Below are 15,449 nucleotides of genomic sequence, written 5' to 3'. Positions count from 1 at the left end.
ATCTAGACTAAGCAGGTGTGGTGCTAGGCTGAGTAAATCACCAGTTCCAAATGTTTTTATGTTGGGAAACATGATGTCATTAATGTTTATATTGTACTACTGAGTCTAACTTAGTTTTCTAGCCCATGGAGTGGGAAAATGTTTGTGAATTCACTGTTATTGACAAATAATTATTAGAAAAGAAAATTAATACTGTAGTCCAAGTGTTGGCAAACTTTTTGTAAAGGGCCAGATGATAGGTATTTTAGGTTTTGCTGGCCATAAGATTTCGATTGCAACCACTCAACTCTTCCTTTGTAGCAGCAGTAGACAATACATAAACAAGTGGGCTTGGCTGTGCTCCAGTAAAACTTTATTTACAAAAACAGGTGGTCTACATGGTTCGGTCTGCAGACTGTATTTTGCCAACTACTGTGTAGTCAAATAATTGCTTCTTTCACAATTCTTTCTTTTTTTTCAGAATTGTTTGAAAACTATGTATTAGATTACTCATTGTTAAATAAAAGCTGTTTATTATTTCAAAGGTGGGAATTTGTTGCTATCCTGGAAAATATTAAACAAGTTCTCCTATATTTGATACTTTAAGACTTTGACTTGAATGTCTTAAAGTTAAATTGGAAAGTCCTTTGAAAATTATTTGAAGGGAAGTATCATGGTGTAAACATTTCAGAATTGTTTGTTAGGAATAGGTTGTGCCAATTGCAAATGAAAAGTTAGTTTCTCAAAGCTTCTTTCATATTAGTGGCCCATAGCTTTCTTCCTAAACAAATCTTTCTATCTTCTGCCAAAAAGCAGGATATAGCTCTTAGTTTCAGTGGTGTCCATGCTTAAAGGCAGGAAAGCATATGGGTGCCATACATTTGTTAGTATTTGTCTCTACAAAATCACAAAAATTGAACACTCCAGAGCTCTAAATTACAAATTTGGATGGTCTGCCTTATTGCAGATCATAAAGGCAGCATGTGCAAGATTCATCATCAATAGCATTGCTTCATGCTTTAGTAAATCAGAATGACTGACTGGAACCTTAACATCTTTTTTTGATGGATTCTCTCATGGTATAGACTGTAACCTGTGTGTCAATCTCTAACTGGATATCATTAATCACATTTCAAAGCTAAATACAATTGGGGGATGTAAGTTTTATATTTATATGTCAAAATATGTACATTTTTAAGGGTAGGCAATATACAAACATACATGTATATATGAACAAACAATATTTATATATATAATGTTTAATAATCAGCCTCCCATGGGCCCTGAATATCCATGAATTTTTATTTATGCAAAATTTCAATGCTATTAGTGCTGAAAAGAGGTTGGAATTCATGTTTTGAAAGACTTCACCGTCTATGATAAGGCTTTTGTTGTTGTTCTTGTATTTTTTGTTTGTTTTTATAGTCTTGGCAGACACTTGTTTATTGTTTGGTGGTTGGCTTATTTTTGGAAGCACTCCCAAAACAATTGGAGATAATATATTACAAATAAAGTGGAAGTTCAAGATGGAGATTTTTATCTTTGTTCAAAAATAAGATGTAATGTTATAGTAATAGGACTTTTTCCTGTTTTATAATGTAACTTTAAAAATTTATAGCACTAAATGTCCACAGGAGAAAGCAGGAAAGATCTAAAATCAACACCCTAACATCACAATTAAAAGAACTAGAGAAGCAAGAGCAAACAAACCCAAAAGCTAGCAGAAGGCAAGAAATAACTAAGATCAGAGCAGAACTGAAGGAGATAGACACAAAAAAACCCTTCAAAAAATCAATGAATTCAGGAGCTGGTTTTTTGAAAGATTAACAAAATAGGTAGACCGCTAGCCAGACTAATAAAGAAGAAAAGAGAGAAGAATCAAACAGACACAATAAAAAATGTTAAAGGGGATATCACCACTGATCCCACAGAAATACGAACTACCATCAGGTGTGTATATACTATACACACCTCTATGCAAATAAACTAGAAAACCTAGAAGAAATGAATACATTCCTGGACACATACACCCTCCCAAGACTAAACCAGAAAGAAGGCGAATCCCTGAATAGACCAATAACAAGTTCTGAAATTGAGGCAGTAATTAATATGTACCAACCAAAAAAAGCCCAGGACCAGATGGATTCACAGCCAAATTCTACCACAGGTACAAAGAGGAGCTGGTACCATTCCTTCTGAAACTGCTCCAAATAATAGAAAAAGAGGGCTCCTCCCTAACTCATTTTAGGAGGCCAGCATCATCCTGATACCAAAACCCAGCAGAGACAAAAAAAAAAAAAAGAAAATTTCAGGGCCGATATCCTTGATGAACATCAATGAGAAAATCCTCAATAAAATACTGGCCAAGTGAATCCAGCAGCACATCAAAAAGCTTATCCACCAGGACTTTTTAAGTGCTTTAAGCAGTGGAAGGGTCACTGAAATATGTATCGCCTCCTAACATTAATTTTTGAAGAAGAACTTTCATTTGAGTATGGAAGCTAAGGTCTGTTTTGAAAGTCTCATTACTCTGTATTCATATCTTGTAAAAATACACTTACACACTTCCTTAGAAATGTAATTTGGACAAAAATTACATTTCCAAAAAGAATATTTGCAAATAATCAAGTTTATTTTTAGTAATAAACTAAGTTTATCAGTAAAACTAAGGGGCTGAAATTTAGCCAAACATAATAAATATATAAAAACAATAAAATAGACAGTATTATCAACAGGATTTATAATTTTTGTTTTTCAAGATGTCCATGGATACTTTGCTGCTAATTTCTCAGACCAGTGCAACACTGTACGATTTGATAATGGGAGTTTCCCTCCCAAGTACCTGTAACTTCTGCAGTATTATCTTTGTGGGTGGTATGCTGGGATGTTCTGAAAAGTCATTCTTTATTCCTCACATAATGGAACCAAGTGCTGGAAGAGAGCAAGAAGAGCATAGTCAGGAAAGAGAGAAGAAGCATTCAAAAAAACACCACATGGGGTTTAAAAATTTTATAATAGATTTAACCTGAGGAAGATAAAGTCTTGTATTGACAAATAAATAGAAGCAACCGCAACTATGTTTGAACGGAGACTATGGTGCATATTTTTCTTTGCTCCATTTCTTTTTCTCTCTTAAAATACATGTGTGCTCTTTCATACAAAAATTTATTGTTAATTTTCCAATTGCAAAAGTACTTAATAAAGAGCACTTTGAAAACAAAGTAAAACAGTAAGCATTACCTATCACTGATGACCTAGAGATATGAATGGTAAAACTTGAATTCATGCCTTCTCTTTTTTCCTTTTTTTAACTTACATATTTTTTGTTTTTACAAAAAGAAGATCCATCACATCACATGTATTTCATAAGTTGCCCTTTTATGTAGCAATGTACTTAAATATCTCTGACTACATCTTTTTTGTCAACGTGCTTTTTTCTCAAAATAATTTTAAAAATAGTTTTATCTAGCTCATTTTTTAAATCTTAAAAGCAATGCATATTTATTGCAAAATAATTCAGAAAACATACATTAAAAAGATATCATCTTTCGTACTACTGCCAAAAGTTGCTGAAGCTTGTTTTACAGGGCACTCGAAAGAAGGTATTTATAAGCCAGGTGCGGTGGTGCACGCCTGTTATCCGAGCATTTTGGAAAGCAAAGGTGGGCAGATCACCTAAGGTCAGGAGCTCAAGACCAGCTTGGCCAACATGGTGAAACCCTGTCTTTACTAAAAATAAAAAAATTATCTGGGCGTGGTGGCGGGAGCCTGTAATCCCAGCAACTTGGGAGGCTGAGGCTGGAGAATCACTTGAGCCCAGGAGGTGGAGGTTGCAGTGAGAAGAGACTGAACCACTGCTCTCCAGCCTAGGTGACAGAGTGAGGCTCCATCTGAAAAAAAAAAAAAAAAAAAAAAAAAAAGGAAGGTATTTATGCTAAAATAGGTTTAGGAAATTGAGGGTTAAATGCACATAAACAGGTTTTCTTTTATTACAGGACTTCTCAGAGACTTTAATATGCTGATATGTACTATGATATTCACAGAAGGGAGGTAAAATGTAGAGTTTCCCAAACTTATTTGATGAGAAAAGCTTTATTTCAATAGACTAGTTTTTCTTAGAACACACTATGGTATACAGTGTTCTTTCCACACACACACACACACACACACACACACACACACATACACACACACACACACAGAGGCATACTCGAACAATCTTTATTTACTTATTACTAGGTGATTAATAATTGGATAATGAACTTAATATATCATGGTCATCTATTCACATTAATAAATGATCCACATCATCATTTTAATGGCTGCCAAGTATACCAGTGTTTTCATGCATCCTAATTTTTCAAAACAACTCCTTATCGATGTACATTTAAGCTGTTTCCATTTTTTTTGCATTTGCAAATCATGCTGAATCAATACCTTTGTACGTTTCTGTATATTTGTTCAATAATTTCTTTAGGATATACTCCTAACAAAGAGACAGTATGGGCCTTTTCATCTTATCTGTATTCCCAGATTAGTTTCTTTGCCTAGGAATATGACAGTTTTTAATACAATTAGGATAGTTTTTCATAATTAGGATAAGGAATTGTCCACTCATGAAGTATGAATAGGATCAGAGTAAGCTATCAGAAAAATAGTTTCTTAAATACTTGCAATTATTCACAAGAATGATATGTATTTATGAAGGAGTAATTATTAACATTTTTTAGGATGGAAGCTTAATACAAATGATGTAAAAAATTAGAAACCAAATTCCAAAAATATTATTCTCCCCCCTTCCTTCTAGAGAATAAAAAAGGTTAAAAGGAACAATACCTTCTGAATTTTAAGTGAAAAAGAAACACATGTTAAGTCCAAGTTAAGATTGTAGAAATAGACCCCTATTGATTTGTCTCTTCTTATTAATTAAAACCTGAAATACCCTATCCAGTGTTTTATTATGACTACATTCTATCAAAAATCCCATAAGTTATTCCATTGGAGTTTACATAGGCTGAGATCTCATCCTGCTTTGAATAAAAAGTCAGAAAGCAAATCTGTTTGATCAGATTTGCTCCGAGTATTGGAGTCTACGCTGAAGCTTTTGAACAATTATATACAGGACTGAGCAAAGGCTATTGTTTGCTTATGTGGTAGATTGGAATTGTGAATGTTAATGTTATCCCCAAGAACACTTTTTAATTTATATCAAAATTGTATAAACAGGGTCACCAGTGCTAAATGGGATGTCAATGACCTATGAAGATCAGAAAGTAAACAAAGATCTTAAAATAAGCATGTAACCTGAACACCTCAAGAATTGTTGCATATTGAAAGGCATTTGTTTACATAAAGAAAGGGAAAATTACTTAGTGCTAATTCAGTTTGTGGCAGGTTCCTTCTTCCTCCATCCATCAGCAAAATGGTAATGGACAAAAGTTTCACCCTGTCTATTTTAAAGGGCTGTGGAGAAAACCAACATGAACCAATGGTTCATTCACGTCCTTTGAAATTGTGGGCATTCACAAGCCTACCTACTTCCTTTATGGGCTATTTAGCTTCAGGCCATTTTCTTTTTTCAGGATGAGCATCATAGAGGAAAGAGGATAGCCAGGAAACTTGAGTAAGATTAAAGGAGTAAGATACAGCCGGCAGGAGGAGGTAGGTAGATTCACTGAGGACATGTTCAGGGATTTCTTTGAAGCCCAAACTCCCAACTTTAAAAGGAATTCCAGCCAGATGGAGAACAAATGGGAACATGTTTTGGGGTGGGTGAGCCACATGTTTTGGTTTCAGGGGTGAAGGGTTGATGGGTCCAAAAAACGTTTGTGTAAAAAGAGGAGAATGAATTAAGAAAAAGAAACACTATTTTTTATTGTGACTTATTAGATACATATAATTATGGATCTGAAACTGAGGCAAATTAAAAATTCACCAAAATATTGGCATCCTCCCTTATCCTTGAGTATAAATTCCAAGAACCTCAGTGGACTTCTGAAACCGCAGGTGGTGCCAAACCTGGTTGCTGCCAATTGAAACACGTTTCTGTTCATTTCTTCCACAAAGTTAATGCCTTTTCTATATTAATTATTTATCACTCACTGTAGCCTTAACATTTGTAGCTAAGGTGTGACAGTAAAACTGGCACAAATTTGTTTTTCCTTCTTCACAATTTAATGGATAGAAGACTTATTCTTACCGTAGATCTTAGCATCCTCAGCATACGATTTTTTTATTCTTGCCTTATTAAGTCCAGAACTTTCATCTTTTCACTTAAAGGAAGTAGTTTATACCTTCTTTTTGGTGTATTCGAATGGCTAGCATCGTTACTCTTGCCTTTTGGAGCCATTATTAAGTAAAAGAAGGGTTGCTTGAACACAGCACTGGGATGCTGCAAGAGTCCATTTGATAACCGCGCCAGTTACTATTAATAAGTGACTGACTGGAGGGTAGTGTAGACAGGCTTCCAAGCCACCAAGGACGTGATTCCAGAGGCAGTGTAGCCTAGCGACTATGGTTCTGTGGTCATATTGCCTAGATTTGGATCCAGGCTCTTCGAGTTACACTGTGTGACTCTCAGGAGGTAATTTGACCTCTCTGTGACTGACTTTCCTTGTCACTAAAATGAAAGTAATAATAGTTTCCACCTGCTAGGTTAGTTGTGAAGAGTAAATGAGCTATTAGGTGCAATGTGCTTAGAACAGTGCTTGACACATGTCGTAAGTCCTCAGTGAATGTTAGTCATTTGTTTGAACATTTAAAGACCCACTAAGCTGGATACACTTCTTCTTGTTCTCCCTCCCTTCCCTCCGTCCCTTCTTTCCTTCCTGCCCACCTTCTTTCCTTCCTTCCTTCCTTCCTTCCTTCCTTCCTTCCTTCCTTCCTTCCTTCCCTCCCTCCCTCCTTCCTTCCTCTTTCTTCCTTATCTTTCTGTCTTTCGACAGGGCCTTGCTTAGTTGCCTAGGCTGGAGTGTAGTGGCTCCAATTTTGGCTCACTGCGGCCTCATACTCCTTGGTTTAAGCAATCCTCCCCCTTCAGCCTCCCAAGTAGCTGGGAGCACAGTCATGTGCCACCATGCCTGGCTAATTTTTTGATTTTTTTTTTTTTTTTTTTTGTAGAGATGGAGTCTCACTATGTTGCTCCTGGGCTCAAGCGATCCTCCCGCCTCAGCCTCCCAAAATGCTGGGATTACAGGTGTGAGCCACAGGGCCTAGCCACCTTTCCTTTTGATATCTTAATTTATTTGGTTGTTTTTTTAAAAATTATACTTTAAGTTTTAGGGTACATGTCTACAACGTGCAGGTTAGTTACATATATATACACGTGCCATGTTGTATGCTGCACCCATTAACTCGTCATTACGTATATCTCCTAATGCTGTCCATCCCCCCTCTCCCCACCCCACAACAGGCCCTGGTGTGTGATGTTCCCCTTCCTGAGTCCATGTGTTCTCATTGTTCAATTCCCACCTATGAGTGAGAACATGCGGTGTTTGATTTTTTGTCCTTGGGATAGTTTGCTGAGAATGATGGTTTCCAGCTTCATCCATGTCCCTTCAAAGGACATGAACTCATCCTTTTTTATGGCTGCATAGTATTCCATGGTGTATATGTGCCACATTTTCTTAATCCAGTCTATCATTGTTGGACATTTGGGTTGGTTCCGAGTCTTTGCTATTTGTGAATAGTGCAGCAATAAACATACGTGTGCACGTGTCTTTATAGCAGCATGATTTATAATCCTTTGGGTATATACCCAGTAATGGGAGGGCTGGGTCAAATGGTATTTCTAGTTCTAGATCCTTGAGGAATTGCCACACTGGCTTCCACAATGGTTGAACTAGTTTACAGTCCCACCAACAGTGTAAAAGTGTTCCTATTTCTCCACATCCTCTCCAGCACCTGTTGTTTCCTGACTTTTTAATGATCGCCATTCTAGCTGGCGTGAGATGGTGTCTCATTGTGGTTTTGATTTGCATTTCTCTCATGGCCGGTGATGATGAGCATTTTTTCATGTCTTTTGGCTGCATAAATAGCTTCTTTTGAGAAGTGTCTGTTCATGTCCTTCACCCACTTTTTGATGGGGTTGTTTGTTTTTTTCTTGTAAATTTGTTTGAGTTCATTGTAAATTCTGGATATTAGCCCTTTGTCAGATGAGTAGATTGCAAAAATTTTCTCCCATTCTGTAGGTTGCCTGTTCACTCTGATGGTAGTTTCTTTTGCTGTGCAGAAGCTCTTTAGTTTAATTAGATCCCATTTGTCAATTTTGGCTTTTGTTGCCATTGCTTTTGGTGTTTTAGACATGAAGTCCTTGCCCATGCCTATGTCCTGAATGGTATTGCCTAGGTTTTCTTCTAGGGTTTTTATGGTGTTAGGTCTAATGTTTAAGTCTTTAATCCATCTTGAATTAATTTTTGTATAAGGTATAAGGAAGGGATCCAGTTTCAGCTTTCTACATATGGTTAGCCAGTTTTCCCGGCACCATTCATTAAATAGGGAATCCTTTCCCCATTTCTTGTTTTTGTGAGGTTTGTCAGAGATCAGATGGTTGTAGATATGCGGCATTATTTCTGAGGACTCTGTTCTGTTCCATTGGTTTATATCTCTGTTTTGGTACCAGTACCATGCTGTTTTGGTTACTGTAGCCTTGTAGTATAGTTTGAAGTCAGGTAGCGTGATGCCTTCAGCTTTGTTCTTTTGGTTTAAGATTAACTTGGCAATGCGGGCTCTTTTTTGGTTCCATATGAACTTTAAAGTAGTTTTTTCCAATTCTGTGAAGAAAGGTCATTGGTAGCTTGATGGGGATGGCATTTAATCTATAAATTACCTTGGGCAGTATGGCCATTTTCATTATATTGACTCTTCCTATCCCTGAGCATGGAATGTTCTTCCATTTGTTTGTATCCTCTTTTATTTCATTGAGCAGTGATTTGTAGTTCTCCTTGAAGAGGTCCTTCACATCCCTTGTAAGTTGGATTCCTAGGTATTTTATCCTCTTTGAAGCCATTGTGAATGGGAGTTCACTGATGATTTGGCTCTCTGTGTGTCTGTTATTGGTGTATAAGAATGCTTGTGATTTTTGTACATTGATTTTGTATCCTGAGACTTTGCTGAAGTTGCCTATCAGCTTAAGGAGATTTTGGGCTGAGACGATGGGGTTTTCTAGATATACAATCATGTCATCTGCAAACAGGGACAATTTGACTTCCTCTTTTCCTAATTGAATACCCTTTATTTCCTTCTCCTGTCTGATTTCCCTGGCCAGAACTTCCAACACTATGTTGTATAGAAGTGGTGAGAGAGGGCATCCCTGTCTTGTGCCAGTTTTCAAAGGGAAAGCTTCCAGTTTTTGCCCATTCAGTATGATATTGGCTGTGGGTTTGTCATAGACAGCTCTTATTATTTTGAGATATGTCCCATCAATACCTAATTTATTGAGAGTTTTTAGCATGAAGGTTGTTGAATTTTGTCAAAGGCCTTTTCTGCATCTATTGAGATAATCATATGGTGTTTGTGTTTGGTTCTGTTTATATGCTGGATTACGTTTATTGATTTGTGTATGTTGAACCAGCCTTGCACCCCAGGGATGAAGCCCACTTGATCATGGTGGATAAGCTTTTTGATGTTCTGCTGCATTTGGTTTGCCAGTATTTTATTGAGGATTTTGCATTGATGTTCATCAGGGATATTGGTCTAAAATTCTCTTTTTGCTGGGCGCGTTGGCTCACACCTGTAGTCCCAGCACTTTGGGAGACCAAGGTGGGTGGATCACGAAGTCAGGGGATTGAGACCATCCTGGCTAACACAGTGAAACCGTGTCTCTACTAAAAATACAAAAAATTAGCTGTGCGAGGTGGCGGGTGCCTGCAGTCCCAGCTACTTGGGAGGCTGAGGCAGGAGAATGGCGTAGTGAACCCCAGGGGGCGGAGCCTGCAGTGAGCTGAGATTGTGCCATTGCACGCCAGTCTGGGCGACAGCGAGACTGTGTCTCAAAAAAAAAAAAATTCTCTTTTTTTGTTGTGTCTCTGCCAAGCTTTGGTATCAGGAAGATGCTGGCCTCATAAAATGAGTTAGGGAGGATTCCCTCTTTTTCTATTGATTGGAATAGTTTCAGAAGGAGTGGTACCAGCTCCTTATACCTCTGGTAGAATTCGGCTGAATCCACCTGGTCCTGGACTTTTTTTGGTTGGTAAGCTATTAATTATTGCCTCAATTTCAGAGCCTGTTATTGGTCTATTCAGAGATTCAACTTCTTCCTGGTTTAGTCTTGGGAGAGTGTATGTGTCGAGGAATTTATCCATTTCTTCTAGATTTTCTAGTTTATTTGCGTAGAGGTGCTTGTAGTATTCTCTGACGGTAGTTTGTATTTCTGTGGGATCGGTGGTGATATCCCCTTTATCATTTTTCATTGTCTATTTGATTCTTCTTTCTTTTCTTCTTTATTAGTCTTGCTAGCAGTCTATCAATTTCGTTGATCTTTTCAAAAAACCAGCTCCTGGATTCATTGGTTTTTTGTGTCTCTGTATCCTTCACTTCTGCTCTGATCTTAGTTATTTCTTGCTTTCTGCTAGCTTTTGAATGTGTTTGCTCTTGCTTCTCTAGTTCTCTTAATTGTGACGTTAGGGTGTCAATTTTAGATCTTTCCTGCTTTCTCTTGTGGGCATTGAGTGCTATAAATTTCCCTCTACACACTGCTTTGAATGTGTCCCAGAGATTCTGGTATGTTGTGTCTTTGTTCTCGTTGGTTTCAAAGAATATCTTTATTTCATTTCATTTCATTTCATTATGTACCCAGTAGTCATTCAGGAGCAGGTTGTTCTGTTTCCATGTAATTGAGCGGTTTGAGTGAGTTTCTTAATCCTGAGTTCTAGTTTGATTGCACTGTGGTCTGAGAGACAGTTTGTTATAATTTCTGTTGTTTTACATTTGCTGAGGAGTGCTTTACTTGCGACTATGTGGTCAGTTTTGGAATAGGCATGGTGTGGTTCTGAAGAAAATGTATATTCTGTTGATTTGGGGTGGCGAGTTCTGTAGATGTCTATTAGGTCCACTTGGTGCAGAGCTGAGTTCAGTTCCTGGGTATCCTTGTTACCTTTCTGTCTCGTTGATCTGTCTAATGTTGACATTGGGGTGTTAAAGTCTCCCATTATTATTGTGTGGGGGTCTAAGTCTCTTTATAGGTCTCTAAGGACTTGCTTTGTGAATCTGGGTGCTCCTGTATTGGGTACATATATATTTAGGATAGTTAGGTCTTCTTTTTGAACTGATCCCTTTACCATTCTGTAATGGCCTTCTTTGTCTCTTTTGATCTTTGTTGGTTTAAAGTCTATTTTATCAGAGACTAGGATTGCAACCCCTGCCTTTTTTTATTTTCCATTTGCTTGGTAGATCTTCCTTCATTTCTTTATTTTGAGCCTATATGTGTCTCTGCACATGAGATGGGTTTCCTGAATACAGCACACTGATGGGTCTTGACTCTTTATCCAATTTACTAGTCTGTGTCTTTTAATTGGAGCATTTAGCCCATTTACGTTTAAGGTTGATATTGTTATGTGTGAATTTGATCCTGTCATTATGATATTAGCTGGTTATTTTGCTTGTTAGTTGATGCAGTTTCTTCCTAGTCTCGATGGTCTTTACAATTTGGCATGTTTTTGCAGTGGCTGGTACTGGTTGTTCCTTTCGATGTTTAGTGCTTCCTTCAGGAGCTCTTTTAGGGCAGGCCTGGTGGTGACAAAATCTCTCAGCGTTTGCTTGTCTGTAAAGTATTTTATTTATCCTTCACTTATGAAGCTTAGTTTGGCTGGATATGAAATTCTGGGTTGAAAATTGTTTTCTTTAAGAATGTTGAATATTGGCCCCCACTCTCTTCTGGCTTGTAGAGTTTCTGCCGAGAGGTCAGCTGTTAGTCTGATGTGCTTCCCTTTGTGGGTAACCTGACCTTTCTCTCTGGTTTCTGTTAATATTTTTTACTGCATTTTGACTTTGGTGAATCTGACAGTTATGTGTCTTGGAGTTGTTCTTCTCGAGGAGTATCTTTGTGGCATTCTCTGTATTTCCTGAATTTGAATGTTGGCCTGCCTTGCTAGATTGGGGAAATTCTCCTGGATGATATCCTGCAGATTGTTTTCCAACTTGGTTCCATTCTCCCGGTCACTTTCAGGTACACCAATCAGACATAGATTTGGTCTTTTCACATAGTCCCGTATTTCTTGGAGGCTTTGTTCGTTTGTTTTTATTCTTTTTTCTCTAAACTTCTCTTCTCACTTCATTTCATTCATTTGATCTTCCATCACTGATACTCTTTCTTCCAGTTGATTGAATCGGCTATTGAGGCTTGTGCTTTTGTCAGGTAGTTCTCATGCCTTGGTTTTCAGCTCCATCAGGTCCTTTAAGGACTTCTCTGCATTGGTTATTCTAGTTAGCCATTCATCTAATTTTTTTTCAAGGTTTTTAACTTCTTTGCCATGGGTTTAACCTTCCTCCTTTAGCTAGGAGTAGTTTGATTGTCTGAAGCCTTCTTCTCTCAACTCATCAACATCATTCTCCCTCCAGGTTTGTTCCATTGCTGGTGAGGAGCTGTGTTCCTTTGGAGGAGGAGAGGTGCTCTGATTTTTAGAGTGTCCAGTTTTTCTGCTCTGTTTTTTCCCCATCTTTGTGGTTTTATCTACCTTTGCTCTTTGATGATGGCGACATACAGATGGGGTTTTGGTGTGGATGTCCTTTCTGTTAGTTTTCCTTCCAACAGTCAGGACCCTCAGCTGCAGGTCTGTTGGAGTTTGCTGGAGGTCCACTCCAGACCCTGTTTGCCTGGGTATCAGCAGCGGAGGCTGCAGAACAGCAGATATTGGTGAACAGCAAATGTTGCTGCCTGATCATTCCTCTGGAAGTTTTGTCTCAGAGGAGTACCCAGCCGTGTGAGGTTTCAGTCTGCCCCTACTGGGGGGTGCCTCCCAGTTAGGCTACTCGGGGTCCAGGGACCCACTTGAGGAGGCAGTCTGTCTGTTCTCAGATCTCCAGCTGCGTGCTGGGAGAACCACTATTCTCTTCAAAGCTTCAACACTATTCTCTTCAAACAGGGACATTTAAGTCTGCAGAGGATTCTGCTGCCTTTTGTTTGGCTGTGCCCTGCCCCCAGAGGTGGAGTCTACAGAGGCAGGCAGGCCTCCTTGAGCTGTGGTGGGTTCCACCCAGTTCCAGCTTCCCAGCCACTTTGTTTACATACTCAAGCCTTGGCAATGGCAGGTGCCCCTCCCCCAGCCTTGCTGCCACCTTGCACTTTGATCTCAGACTGCTGTGCTAGCAATGAGTGAGGCTCCATGGGCATAGGACCCTCCGAGCCAGGCACAGATATAATCTCCTGGTGTGCCATTTGCTAAGACCATTGGAAAAGCGCAGTATTAGGGTGGGAATGACCCGATTTTCCAGGTGCCATCTGTCACCCCTTTCTTTGACTAGGAAAGGGAATTCCCTGACCCCTTGCACTTCCTGGGTGAGGCGATGCTTCGCCCTGCTTCGGCTCAAGCTTCATGGGCTGCACCCACTGTCCTGCACCCACTTTCTGACACTCCCTAGTGAGATGAACCTGGTACCTCAGTTGGAAATGCAGAAATCACCCATCTTCTGCCTTGCTCACACTGGGAGCTGTAGACTGCAGCTGTTCCTATTTGGCCATCTTGGCTCTACCCGCCAATTTATTTGGTTCTTAATGACCCTTTTTTTTTTTAAGAGTCACTTCTCAAAATATAAATGGTCTGTTAATTATTTATATTTCAGTGGACCTACCCCAAAGCTGCTATCAATTAATAAATACTACAGCAGGGTTTAATTTGTTCCCATATTTACTCAATGGGATACCACTTTGGGGGAAGAGCAAGAAGTGATGAGCCAGTGGGAAGCATCCTAGGACAAACATAACCCACCCTTTTCTACTTTATACTAAACAGTCCACCAATTATAATTTTGCTAATTGCAAGGAAAATGTTAAGCCTATAATATTTCAGTGCAAAGCACTAAAGAAAGAATGTGCTAATACAATTCTGTGAGATAAAATAGAAGGCTGTGATACATTTCCTGGCTCCTTGCCTGAACCATGGGAAGAAAAAAGTGTCTTATTTGAAGGCGGTCATGAAAGGGGAGGAACTCATGAAAGAGTCACGTAGGTTGATTGTGAAAAAGACGATGTAGAGGAATTCCAGAGTCTCTGTTTTGGTTGCATGCTGTGGAAAGCCAAGTTAGCATAGAGCTGAGGATGAAGCCCAAACAACCACATGCTTGAGGCATCAAAGGACAGAGACAGGAAAGGAAGGACAAGCAGACACACACACACACACACACACACACACACACACACACACACACACACTCAAAGGAATTATTATAAAGCAGTAAACATATCTTTTACTGAAATACCAAATTTTATTTTATGGGCATTTTTTGTTTTTGAGTTACATATGCCAGAGAAGGGCACTCTCATCCTCTCAATGTTTGAGTTTGTTTCAATGTTGATCCAATCCTAACTGCAGGATTTGTTCAGTGAACCAAGACATGTATCTTTAAAGCCAAAAGTGGTATCACTAAAACAGTGATTCTCAAACTTTTCGGTCTCATATCCTTATACAACTTTTTTAAATTATTGAGAATTTTCATTTTGTTATTATACCCATTGATATTTACCATATTAGAAACTGGAACTGAGAAAAAACTACTTATTCACTTATCTAAATCCCATTTCACATTTTGATAAATTTTTTTTGTGAAAACATTTTTCAAAACAAAAAAAATAATGAGAACAGTGGCAAAATGTTCAGCTTAATAGATGACAGATTCTCATATCTGTTTCTGGATTTAATTTGTTTTTTTTTATATCATGTAGTCTCTGGAAAACTCTTATGTACTATAATGAGAGAACAAGAACGAAAATGGAAAGAACACTTTAGTATTTTGGGGGAAATAGTTTTGAAATCATAGACTTCCTGAAAGTGTCTCAGGAATACCCCAGGAATCTCCATACCGCACTTGGAGAACTACTATCCCAGGACAAAGTCGTATGCTTGGTCAAGACTGAGTGGCCTGATTTAATTGTTGCTGTTGTTATTGCATCACTATAGGTGATTGGTTTTAAAAAGCCCATCTCTTCACACTCTGAATTTGGAATATGTCTTACATTGATAGTGACCTACAACAGCTGTTGGCCCAGTGGCAGTTGTGATGTAGTTATTACCTGCACAAGCATGAATTTGGTCATAGCTATTCATAGCATCATCATTTTTATTGAATTATCTGCATTGTTGTTATGTGTTAAGAGTTTAATTGTCATCTAAAGTCTCTTTCTCTCAGATTTTATAGTATAATATAGTTCTGAGATGAGAAGTTACTATAGATGCAGAAAGGCTAGCAGAGAGCAGTGGGGCATATATTTGACATTAGGAAAGCAATTTTGGGAGAAGGAATAGGATTCTGTATTTTCT

General features: G+C 38.4%; 1 protein-coding gene across 2 annotated transcripts in view; it reads left to right on the top strand.

Moving 5' to 3' along the window:
* The window catches only part of MEIS1 (Meis homeobox 1), a 230,599-nt gene that overhangs the window by 200,156 nt on the left and 14,994 nt on the right, over positions 1-15,449 (top strand). The window contains exon 14 of one of the 2 annotated variants that reach the window (XR_009210127.1): positions 5,562-5,637. The exons of the other annotated variant lie outside the window; for it this stretch is intronic. The gene's annotated coding sequence lies outside the window, so the exon portion shown is untranslated. Of the gene's footprint in view, positions 1-5,561; positions 5,638-15,449 lie in introns of those variants that run through there. 2 annotated transcript variants of the gene reach the window in all.

This window comes from Hylobates moloch, unplaced genomic scaffold, assembly GCF_009828535.3.
Source record: "Hylobates moloch isolate HMO894 unplaced genomic scaffold, HMol_V3 SCAFFOLD_15, whole genome shotgun sequence".
NCBI classification, from domain to species: Eukaryota; Metazoa; Chordata; class Mammalia; order Primates; family Hylobatidae; genus Hylobates; species Hylobates moloch.
This window is presented reverse-complemented; position numbering and strand designations above follow the sequence as displayed.